Source organism: Oncorhynchus keta, chromosome 1, assembly GCF_023373465.1.
Source record: "Oncorhynchus keta strain PuntledgeMale-10-30-2019 chromosome 1, Oket_V2, whole genome shotgun sequence".
NCBI classification, from domain to species: Eukaryota; Metazoa; Chordata; class Actinopteri; order Salmoniformes; family Salmonidae; genus Oncorhynchus; species Oncorhynchus keta.
Window position 1 is genome coordinate 94,778,060 of NC_068421.1, and position 11,516 is coordinate 94,789,575.

Consider the following 11,516-nt stretch of genomic DNA (forward strand, 5'->3'; position numbering starts at 1 on the left):
GTTCAGGCAGTCAGGCATGTCAACAGAGGTTTCAAAAAAGTTAATTGTGAAATATATGTCACTTTTATGACAATCCACCCAACTTATCGCAACACAGAATGGACATGGCTTTGGATTTGAAACATTAAGAGAACATTCTGTTTTCATCTCAGTACTTCACTGAGCTTATCTCTCTTCTGTTGGTTTGCTAGTGGCTACACCCTCTGGGTACAGAAAAGGCTTGCGTACGAAATGACACCCTATTCCCTATTTAGTGCACTACTTTTGACCAGAGCCCATAGATGACTAGGGTTCCTTTTGGGACACAGACAAGGTGTGTCTTTCTGACTGCTTCGTACCTCTGCTCAGTTCTATCCTAAGAGGTCAACCTCATGCTGCTACCTCTGTTAACAAGTCTATCTCGCTCTTTATTCTCTCTCTCTCTCTCTCTCTCTCTCTCTCTCTCTCTCTCTCTCTCTCTCACTCTCTCTCTCTCTCTCTGTCTCTCTCTCTGTCTCTCTCTCTCTCTGTCTCTCTCTCTGTCTCTCTCTCTCTCTCTCTCTCTCTCTCTCTCTCTCTCTCTCTCTCTCTGTCTCTCTCTCTGTCTCTCTCTCTCTGTCTCTCTCTCTCTGTCTCTCTCTCTCTCTCTGTCTCTCTCTGTCTCTCTCTCTCTCTCTCTCTGTCTCTCTCTCTGTCTCTCTCTCTCTCCTCTCTCTCTCTCTCTCTCTCTCTCTCTCTCTCTCTCTGTCTCTCTCTGTCTCTCTCTCTCTCTCTCTCTCTCTCTCTCTCTCTCTCTCTCCCTTTATCTCTCTCTCTCTCTCTCTTCTGTCTCAGTCTCTCTCTCTGTCTCTATCTCTCTCTGTCTCAGTCTATCTGTCTGTCTGTCTGTCTGTCTGTCTGTCTGTCTGTCTGTCTGTCTGTCTGTCTGTCTGTCTCTCTCTCTCTCTCTCTCTCTCTCTCTGTCTATCTCTCTCTCTCTCTCTCTCCTGGTTTAATCTTTCCCTATGACCTGCTACTTTCAACCAGTGACAGCATTTTAAAAGATACATAGGTATATTTCACCTTTATTTAACCAGGTAGGCTAGTTGAGACACGCACGCACGCACGCACGCACGCACGCACGCATTTACGCACGCACTGCACGCACGCACGCACGCACACACACACACACACACACACACACACACACACACACACACACACACACACACACACACACACACACACACACACACACACACACACACACACACACACACACACACACACACACACACACACACACACACACACACACACACACACACACACACACACACACACACACACACACACATTCTGTTTGTTTGTGCTCATACACCAGTAAATCACCAGTTAGCTGGATCGTTGTCCACAGGCTACACAAGCTGTGTAGCCTAATGGGAGGAGAGGAGGAATCCATTGCATCATAATATTCCTGTGTAGCAGGAAGCCTTTAGAAGTCCATTCATTGGATCTGCTTTTCACTTTCAAGTCTTTTGAGGCTCAAGGTGTGAAGTAAATGGAGCTAGTCTTTGCGTGTCGCTTAACTAATCTCTCAACTAGTCAGAAAACAAACCTTCGGTAAGTTATACATGACCTACTGGTCACAGGTAAGTGTTTAGAGCAGCTGTTGTAATTGGAAACAGTAAGTGATACATGACCTACTGGTCACAGGTAAGTGTTTAGAGCAGCTGTTGTAATTGGAAACAGTAAGTGATACATGACCTACTGGTCACAGGTAAGTGTTTAGAGCAGCTGTTGTAATTGGAAACAGTAAGTGATACATGACCTACTGGTCACAGGTAAGTGTTTAGAGCAGCTGTTGTAATTGGAAACAGTAGGTGATACATGACCTACTGGTCACAGGTAAGTGTTTAGAGCAGCTGTTGTAATTGGAAACAGTAAGTGATACATGACCTACTGGTCACAGGTAAGTGTTTAGAGCAGCTGTTGTAATTGGAAACAGTAAGTGATACATGACCTACTGGTCACAGGTAAGTGTTTAGAGCAGCTGTTGTAATTGGAAACAGTAAGTGATACATGACCTACTGGTCACAGGTAAGTGTTTAGAGCAGCTGTTGTAATTGGAAACAGTAAGTGATACATGACCTACTGGTCACAGGTAAGTGTTTAGAGCAGCTGTTGTAATTGGAAACAGTAAGTGATACATGACCTACTGGTCACAGGTAAGTGTTTAGAGCAGCTGTTGTAATTGGAAACAGTAATTGATACATGACCTACTGGTCACAGGTAAGTGTTTAGAGCAGCTGTTGTAATTGGAAACAGTAAGTGATACATGACCTACTGGTCACAGGTAAGTGTTTAGAGCAGCTGTTGTAATTGGAAACAGTAAGTGATACATGACCTACTGGTCACAGGTAAGTGTTTAGAGCAGCTGTTGTAATTGGAAACAGTAAGTGATACATGACCTACTGGTCACAGGTAAGTGTTTAGAGCAGCTGTTGTAATTGGAAACAGTAAGTGATACATGACCTACTGGTCACAGGTAAGTGTTTAGAGCAGCTGTTGTAATTGGAAACAGTAAGTGATACATGACCTACTGGTCACAGGTAAGTGTTTAGAGCAGCTGTTGTAATTGGAAACAGTAAGTGATACATTACCTACTGGTCACAGGTAAGTGTTTAGAGCAGCTGTTGTAATTGGAAACAGTAAGTGATACATGACCTACTGGTCACAGGTAAGTGTTTAGAGCAGCTGTTGTAATTGGAAACCGTAAGTGATACATGACCTACTGGTCACAGGTAAGTGTTTAGAGCAGCTGTTGTAATTGGAAACAGTAAGTGATACATGACCTACTGGTCACAGGTAAGTGTTTAGAGCAGCTGTTGTAATTGGAAACAGTAAGTGATACATGACCTACTGGTCACAGGTAAGTGTTTAGAGCAGCTGTTGTAATTGGAAACAGTAAGTGATACATGACCTACTGGTCACAGGTAAGTGTTTAGAGCAGCTGTTGTAATTGGAAACAGTAAGTGATACATGACCTACTGGTCACAGGTAAGTGTTTAGAGCAGCTGTTGTAATTGGAAACAGTAAGTGATACATGACCTACTGGTCACAGGTAAGTGTTTAGAGCAGCTGTTGTAATTGGAAACAGTAAGTGATACATGACCTACTGGTCACAGGTAAGTGTTTAGAGCAGCTGTTGTAATTGGAAACAGTAAGTGATACATGACCTACTGGTCACAGGTAAGTGTTTAGAGCAGCTGTTGCAATTGGAAACAGTAAGTGATACATGACCTACTGGTCACAGGTAAGTGTTTAGAGCAGCTGTTGTAATTGGAAACAGTAAGTGATACATGACCTACTGGTCACAGGTAAGTGTTTAGAGCAGCTGTTGTAATTGGAAACAGTAAGTGATACATGACCTACTGGTCACAGGTAAGTGTTTAGAGCAGCTGTTGTAATTGGAAACAGTAGTGATACATGACCTACTGGTCACAGGTAAGTGTTTAGAGCAGCTGTTGTAATTGGAAACAGTAATTGATACATGACCTGGTCACAGGTAAGTGTTTAGAGCAGCTGTTGTAATTGGAAACAGTAAGTGATACATGACCTACTGGTCACAGGTAAGTGTTTAGAGCAGCTGTTGTAATTGGAAACAGTAAGTGATACATGACCTACTGGTCACAGGTAAGTGTTGAGAGCAGCTGTTGTAATTGGAAACAGTAAGTGATACATGACCTACTGGTCACAGGTAAGTGTTTAGAGCAGCTGTTGTAATTGGAAACAGTAAGTGATACATGACCTACTGGTCACAGGTAAGTGTTTAGAGCAGCTGTTGTAATTGAAACAGTAAGTGATACATGACCTACTGGTCACAGGTAAGTGTTTAGAGCAGCTGTTGTAATTGGAAACAGTAATTGATACATGACCTACTGGTCACAGGTAAGTGTTTAGAGCAGCTGTTGTAATTGGAAACAGTAATTGATACATGACCTACTGGTCACAGGTAAGTGTTTAGAGCAGCTGTTGTAATTGGAAACAGTAAGTGATACATGACCTACTGGTCACAGGTAAGTGTTTAGAGCAGCTGTTGTAATTGGAAACAGTAAGTGATACATGACCTACTGGTCACAGGTAAGTGTTTAGAGCAGCTGTTGTAATTGGAAACAGTAAGTGATACATGACCTACTGGTCACAGGTAAGTGTTTAGAGCAGCTGTTGTAATTGGAAACAGTAATTGATACATGACCTACTGGTCACAGGTAAGTGTTTAGAGCAGCTGTTGTAATTGGAAACAGTAAGTGATACATGACCTACTGGTCACAGGTAAGTGTTTAGAGCAGCTGTTGTAATTGGAAACAGTAGTGATACATGACCTACTGGTCACAGGTAAGTGTTTAGAGCAGCTGTTGTAATTGGAAACAGTAAGTGATACATGACCTACTGGTCACAGGTAAGTGTTTAGAGCAGCTGTTGTAATTGGAAACAGTAAGTGATACATGACCTACTGGTCACAGGTAAGTGTTGAGAGCAGCTGTTGTAATTGGAAACAGTAAGTGATACATGACCTACTGGTCACAGGTAAGTGTTTAGAGCAGCTGTTGTAATTGGAAACAGTAAGTGATACATGACCTACTGGTCACAGGTAAGTGTTTAGAGCAGCTGTTGTAATTGGAAACAGTAAGTGATACATGACCTACTGGTCACAGGTAAGTGTTTAGAGCAGCTGTTGTAATTGGAAACAGTAATTGATACATGACCTACTGGTCACAGGTAAGTGTTTAGAGCAGCTGTTGTAATTGGAAACAGTAAGTGATACATGACCTACTGGTCACAGGTAAGTGTTTAGAGCAGCTGTTGTAATTGGAAACAGTAAGTGATACATGACCTACTGGTCACAGGTAAGTGTTTAGAGCAGCTGTTGTAATTGGAAACAGTAGGTGATACATGACCTACTGGTCACAGGTAAGTGTTTAGAGCAGCTGTTGTAATTGGAAACAGTAAGTGATACATGACCTACTGGTCACAGGTAAGTGTTTAGAGCAGCTGTTGTAATTGGAAACAGTAATTGATACATGACCTACTGGTCACAGGTAAGTGTTTAGAGCAGCTGTTGTAATTGGAAACAGTAAGTGATACATGACCTACTGGTCACAGGTAAGTGTTTAGAGCAGCTGTTGTAATTGGAAACAGTAAGTGATACATGACCTACTGGTCACAGGTAAGTGTTTAGAGCAGCTGTTGTAATTGGACACAGTTGTTTCCAAGTGTTCCTGTTAAATCATGGCTTTTGTGCCAATTAAAAGATGCACATTTGTGTAGACAATCCTTCCGAGTGTAGCCTACGGTATGTGTTTGTCATGTGTGACAGACTGAGTAATCATCAGAATCACCTTGTCATTACAGTGACTCACAGTACAGCACCTGATTCAACATGAGTCAAGTTTTTAGTTTTGTCTTTTAGTTTTGTCTTTTACACAAATACAGTTTTAGTTAAATGTGTACATTTTTTTTAAAACAACCACACATAAACCTGATGAATACATACTACTACTACTACTACATGTACATGAGTAGAATCATGGAGGATAAAGTCTGAGATTGTCACGATTGTTGAAATGGACGGACCAAGGCGCAGCTTGATTTGAGTTCCACATATTTATTTAAAGTGAAACTCCTTCAACAAAACAATATACAAGCAACCACATGTGACAATTAGCTCCCTCCCCCAATTAACTCCCCTGCCTCAATTAACTCCCTGCCCCAATTAGCTGCCTCCCTCAATTAGCTCCCTCCCTCAATGAACTCCCTGCCTCAATTAACTCCCTGCCCCAATTAGCTCCCTCCCTCAATTAGCTCCCTCCCTCAATTAGCTCCCTCCCTCAATTAGCTCCTCCCTCAATTAGCTCCTCCCTCCAATTAGCTCCCTCCCTCAATTAGCTCCCTCCTCAATTAGCTCCTGCCCCAATTAGCTCCCTACCCCAATTAGCTCCCTCCCTCAATTAGCTCCCTCCCTCAATTAGCTACCTCCCTCAATTAGCTCCCTCCCCAAATTAGCTCCTCCCTCAATTAGCTCCCCTGCCCCAATTAGCTCCCTCCCTCAATTAGCTCCCTGCCCCAATTAGCTCCCTCCCTCAATTAGCTCCTCCCCAATTAGCTCCCTGCCTCAATTAGCTCCCTGCCTCAATGGCTCCCTCCCTCAGTTAGCTCCCTGCCCCAATTAGCTCCCTCCCTCAATTAGCTCCCTACCCCAATTAGCTCCCTGCCCCAATTAGCTCCATGCCCCAATTGGCTCCCTACCCCACCAGCTCCCTGCCCCAATGAACTCCCCTACCCCAATTAACTCCCTACCCCAATTAGCTCCCTGCCCCAATTAGCTCCTGCCCCAATTAGCTCCCAAAGTCTGGGACTTGGAATTATAATGGCACGGGAAGGAATGGCAGCTGTTTAAAAGGCCAATTGTGTGTCTTTTGTGTGTATTTTTTTGTTTTGCACTGATCGTAACTTTTTTTTTTTGTGCATAATGTTTCCGCCATCGTTTCCCTATAACCGAAAACAAGGTTCTGGACATCAGAACTGTCACGCCCTGACCATAGAGAGACTTTTTATTCTCTATTTTGGTTAGGTCAGGGTGTGACTAGGGTGAGTGATCTAGTGCATTTATTTCTATGCTGGCCTGGTATGGTTCCCAATCAGAGGCAGCTGTTTATCGTTGTCTCTGATTGGGTATCATATTTAGGCAGCCATTTCCCCACTGGTTTTTGTGGGGTCTTGTTTCTGTGTAGTTGCCTGTGAGCATGGCTTGAGCTTCACGTATCGTTTATTCTTCTTCGTTGTTTTTGTGAGTTTCATTTGATTAAACATGTGGAACTCTGAGTACACTGCACTTGGTCCGTTGTTTCATTAGACGATCGTGACAAGAACAGCTATCACCAACCTCCATTTGGACGAGGACTTCTACTTCCAACTCGAAGACGAGACTACGTCGGAGGGGTGGAGAAATCGCCTTTACCCTCTTCGGTTATATTGGCTAACGTGCAATCACTGGAGAATAAACTGGATGAGCAACCTCAATTACCTTGTACCCCTGCACATCATCTCTGTACTGGTACCCCGTGTATATAGCAAAGTTATCGTTACTCGTTTATTTGTTCCTTGTGTTATTATTTGTACTTTTGTTACTTTTTTTTCCTTCTTTAAAAAAAACAGTTTCTCTTATTTTTATCTCTACGTTGTTGGGAAGGGCCCATAAGAAATCGTTTCACTGGTAGTCTAACCCTGTGGTTTACGAAGTATTTGACAAATACATTTTGCTTTCAAACCTGAAACATATCATATTTGAATGTTTCTATTTTCACGGTTAGAGAGGCAGTAAAAAAGATTTGATCCTTAAGTCTACAATTATAGCTCTACCCCCGAGGTACCCCGAGGCTTACATAGCAGTAGAGGATAATGTGGCCAGACTTGCCGTTCAAAACTAAATCGCAAAACAAACAAAAAAATGTTCAGCTCATTTGGTTGCCTGAGCAAGCAGGTCTAGCCAAAACATTATCAATTAAAAATGTACTCGTTACAGGGATGACATTGTATCTGTTGTGTGAGCTAACTGAGCCAGGATTTAGTAGGAGCGGTAAGCTTTCCAGAATCAGACTGAGGTTACCTTCCAAATAGCTCCCTATCCCCTACATAGTGCACTAAATAGAGCTCCGGTCAATTATGACACACTACAGTTGGGAGATGATTGTGCCTCAGCCTGTCACTCGGCAGCTGGTAAATAGATTTACTACTGCTGTTTTCATAATCCACGTCTAAACCTCAACATGTCCCCTCAGGCCTGTGATCAAATATAATACAATTTTATTTGTCACTAGCTTCATAAACAACAGCTGTAGACTAACAGTGAAATACTTACTTACGGGTCCTTTTCTAACAATTCAGAGAGAAAGATAAAAATGTTTTGAAATAGTGACATGAGGAATAAATAGAGTGAATAACGAAAATAACATGGCTTTATACAGGAAGTACCAGGTAATAACGTGGCTTTATACAGGAAGTACCAGGTAATAACGTGGCTTTATACAGGAAGTACCAGGTAATAATGTGGCTTTATACAGGAAGTACCAGGTAATAATGTGGCTTTATACAGGAAGTACCAGGTAATAATGTGGCTTTATACAGGAAGTACCAGGTAATAACGTGGCTTTATACAGGAAGTACCAGGTAATAATGTGGCTATATACAGGAAGTGCCAGTACCAGGTAATAACATGGTTATATACAGGAAGTACCAGGTAATAACATGGCCATGTACAGGAAGTACCCGGTAATAACATGGCTATATACAGGAAGTACTAGGTAATAACATGGCTATATACAGGAAGTACCAGGTAATAACATGGCCATGTACAGGAAGTACCCGGTAATAACATGGCTATATACAGGAAGTACTAGGTAATAACATGGCTATATACAGGAAGTACCAGGTAATAACATGGCTATGAAATAATGAACTATGCAAATGTGCGAAAGCTGTGTGTATTAAAGGAAATAGAGGCCTGGCTGATATAGAAGCCTGTTGCTTCAGTGATTTAACGTAAATAAACGCTGGGGATATGAATTTAAGTTTTTACCGTAAATAGAGATTAAGGGCGCCATTTGGGAGTCAGGCTCAGCATATTTGAAAGGGTGTCACAGTGACGTCTGTGCCCATCTGACTGACTGACTGACTGACTGACTGACTGACTGACTGACTGACTGACTGACAGACAGAATAACTGACTGACTGACAGACTGACTGACTGACAAACAGACTGACTGACTGACTGACTGACAGAATAACTGACTGACTGACAAACAGACTGACTGACTGACTGACAGAATAACTGACTGACTGACTGACTGACTGACTGACTGACTGACTGACAGAATAACTGACTGACTGACTGACAGACTGACTGACTGACAAACAGACTGACTGACTGACTGACTGACAGAATAACTGACTGACTGACAAACAGACTGACTGACTGACTGACAGAATAACTGACTGACTGACAGACTGACTGACTGACAAACAGACTGACTGACTGACTGACTGACAGAATAACTGACTGACTGACAAACAGACTGACTGACTGACTGACAGAATAACTGACTGACTGACTGACTGACTGACTGACTGACTGACAGAATAACTGACTGACTGACAGACTGACTGACTGACAAACAGACTGACTGACTGACTGACTGACAGAATAACTGACTGACTGACAAACAGACTGACTGACTGACTGACAGAATAACTGACTGACTGACAGACTGACTGACTGACAAACAGACTGACTGACAGACTGACTGACTGACTGACTGACTGACTGACTGACTGACTGACTGACAAACAGACTGACTGACAGACTGACTGACTGACTGACTGACTGACTGAGACAGACAGACAGACAGACAGACAGACAGACAGACAGACAGACAGACAGACAGACAGACAGACAGACAGTCCCCTCCCAGTTCCAGACCACTGGGCAGCAGCCAATGTACATTTCATCACAGCGTGTCTTTGTGTCAGAGAAAAAAAAGATCCCAAAGACAAGATTGTAAGCAAAGCAAACTTAAGTGATTCACTCCTCTCTTGAAGCGAAGTACAGGGTAAACAAACAGCTTAGCGTTCCCTAGACCTCCACGTACTGGTCTCTACTATAAGTTAAGTAAACTCACTGTTCTTTTGTATGTTCCTTTATAAGACCTCTCTCTCTCAATATGAGGAGAAACACAGAACGGGCCTCAACACTGTCATACTGCCATCATCAATCACTGAACGCTATACTTTAATGTTTGTAAAGCGTTGTACCTTTCGCAATGTGAACCCGTTGGATCTGGAAAGACGAGACAACATAGGAGCTCTACCTGGAGATTAGTCCTCCATTACGCCTTTCATGGAAAAGCTAGGAGGATTAAGCAGTGAACTGTCAGGCAGAATAGGAGAAAATAGATTCAGTTTCTAATTGAAAACATTTTGACTGCAACTCCAGGTTGACATTTTTCATCCGCGACCTACAGTGTCTTCAGATGTATCTCAGCCAACCAGCTGGTGACGTCCGCGACCTACAGTGTCTTCAGATGTATCTCAGCCAACCAGCTGGTTTCATAACAGCCAGGGTTTCAACTGCTGTAAGCTCCAGCGCTCTGAGTCTGTCGTCTCAGTCAGGAGCAGATGATGGAAACTCACTGACACTGGCAAACATAGTCCTCTTTTTTTACTCAAACGGTTCCTTATTCCCTAGCTAGTCCACAACTTATTTTACCCGGAGCCCAAAGGTCAACGGGTAATGCACTCTGTTGGTAGCAGGATGCCATTTGGGACATAGACAATAACGTTGTAATTAATTGTTGTTACTTTAGCTCCTTTCTGGGGGAAGTCACACTTTCTTTTAGACTGGGTCTGGACTAGACAGCTGATGTGGGATGTGTTGCGTATTTGGCTGGAGGCTAAAATAAAGGCTGTCCATCCATCGGCTGTCCATTTTCTCATCTCTTCTCATTCTCTCTCTCTGTCTCTCTCTCCTCGTCTCTCTCTCTCTCTCTGTCTCTCTCTCCTCTCTCTCTCTCTCTCTCTCTCCTGCCTCTCTCTCTCTCCTGCCTCTCTCTCTCTCCTCTCTCTCTCTCTCTCTCTCTCTCCTGCCTCTCTCTCTCTCTCTCTCTCTCTCTCTCTCTCTCTCTCTCTCTCTCTCTCTCTCTCTCTCTCTCTCCTGCCCTCTCTCTCTCTCTCTTGCCTCTTTCTCTCCATCTCCTCTCTCTCTCTCTCCCTCTCTCTCTCTCTCTCTCTCTCTCTCTCTCTCTCTCTCTCTCTCTCTCTCTCTCTCTCTATCTAGCTGTTTGTGCTGTGTCATGGCCTGCTGCAGCTCACCCAGCTGCTCTACAGTTCCTACTTTAAGAGCACCATCACCACCATCGAGAGACGCTTTGGCCTCAGCAGTTTCTCCTCTGGCACCATCTCCTCTCTGCACGAGGTAAGAGCCAACCAGTAACCACAGCAAGGTAAAGAAGTCATGTTAGATTCATCTCAGCTGATGGTTGAAAGAGTAGAAATGCATAAGCACTGGATGGTGTTGTGACATGACTCGTTATATTAGTATTATGTGAGTATGCTTTTGTTGAAGCGCTGTCGGAGCCTTGCTCCTAGATAACTAGTAGAAAACAAGCAGCCATTCACTGAGTGTGTATTGCTACTGTATTCTCCTGGTCATAAGGTCTCTGATACACTCTCTTTCCCTCCCCTTCTCTTTCTCTCTCTGTCCCCCCCCTACTCTCTGCCCCCCTTCTATCACTGTCTTTCCCTCCCCTTCTCCCTCCCTATCTCTGCCCCACCCCTCCCCTTCTCTCTCTCTCTCTCTCTCTCTCCCTCCCCCTTCTCTTTCTCTCTCTGTCCCTCCCCCTACTCACTGCCCCCCTTCTATCACTCTCTTTCCCTCCCCTTCTCCCTCCCTCTCCTTGCCCCCCTCCCCTTCTCTCCCTCTCTGTCCCCCCTACTCTCTGACC

At 43.6% G+C, this 11,516-nt stretch overlaps 2 protein-coding genes, 1 long non-coding RNA gene and 1 pseudogene across 12 annotated transcripts in view; 3 read left to right on the plus strand and 1 right to left on the minus strand.

The window, feature by feature from the left end:
• LOC118381460 (tyrosine-protein kinase RYK) overlaps positions 1-11,516 on the plus strand; it is a 257,241-nt gene that overhangs the window by 175,654 nt on the left and 70,071 nt on the right. The window lies entirely within an intron of this gene.
• The window catches only part of LOC127908600 (solute carrier organic anion transporter family member 2A1-like), a 201,200-nt gene that overhangs the window by 17,411 nt on the left and 172,273 nt on the right, over positions 1-11,516 (plus strand). The window lies entirely within an intron of this gene.
• The window catches only part of LOC127931752 (solute carrier organic anion transporter family member 2A1-like), a 76,313-nt pseudogene that overhangs the window by 17,335 nt on the left and 47,462 nt on the right, over positions 1-11,516 (plus strand).
• Positions 1,595-5,616, minus strand: LOC127908602 (uncharacterized). 6 transcript variants are annotated; one of them, XR_008067685.1, is made up of 3 exons: positions 4,536-5,616; positions 3,833-4,216; positions 1,595-2,237 (listed from the first exon to the last, which is right to left on the minus strand). It is a non-coding gene; the product is annotated as an uncharacterized LOC127908602 (long non-coding RNA). The 6 variants fall into 6 exon arrangements; XR_008067683.1 differs by having other exon boundaries at positions 1,595-2,301; positions 3,897-4,216; positions 4,344-5,616; XR_008067681.1 differs by having other exon boundaries at positions 4,344-5,616.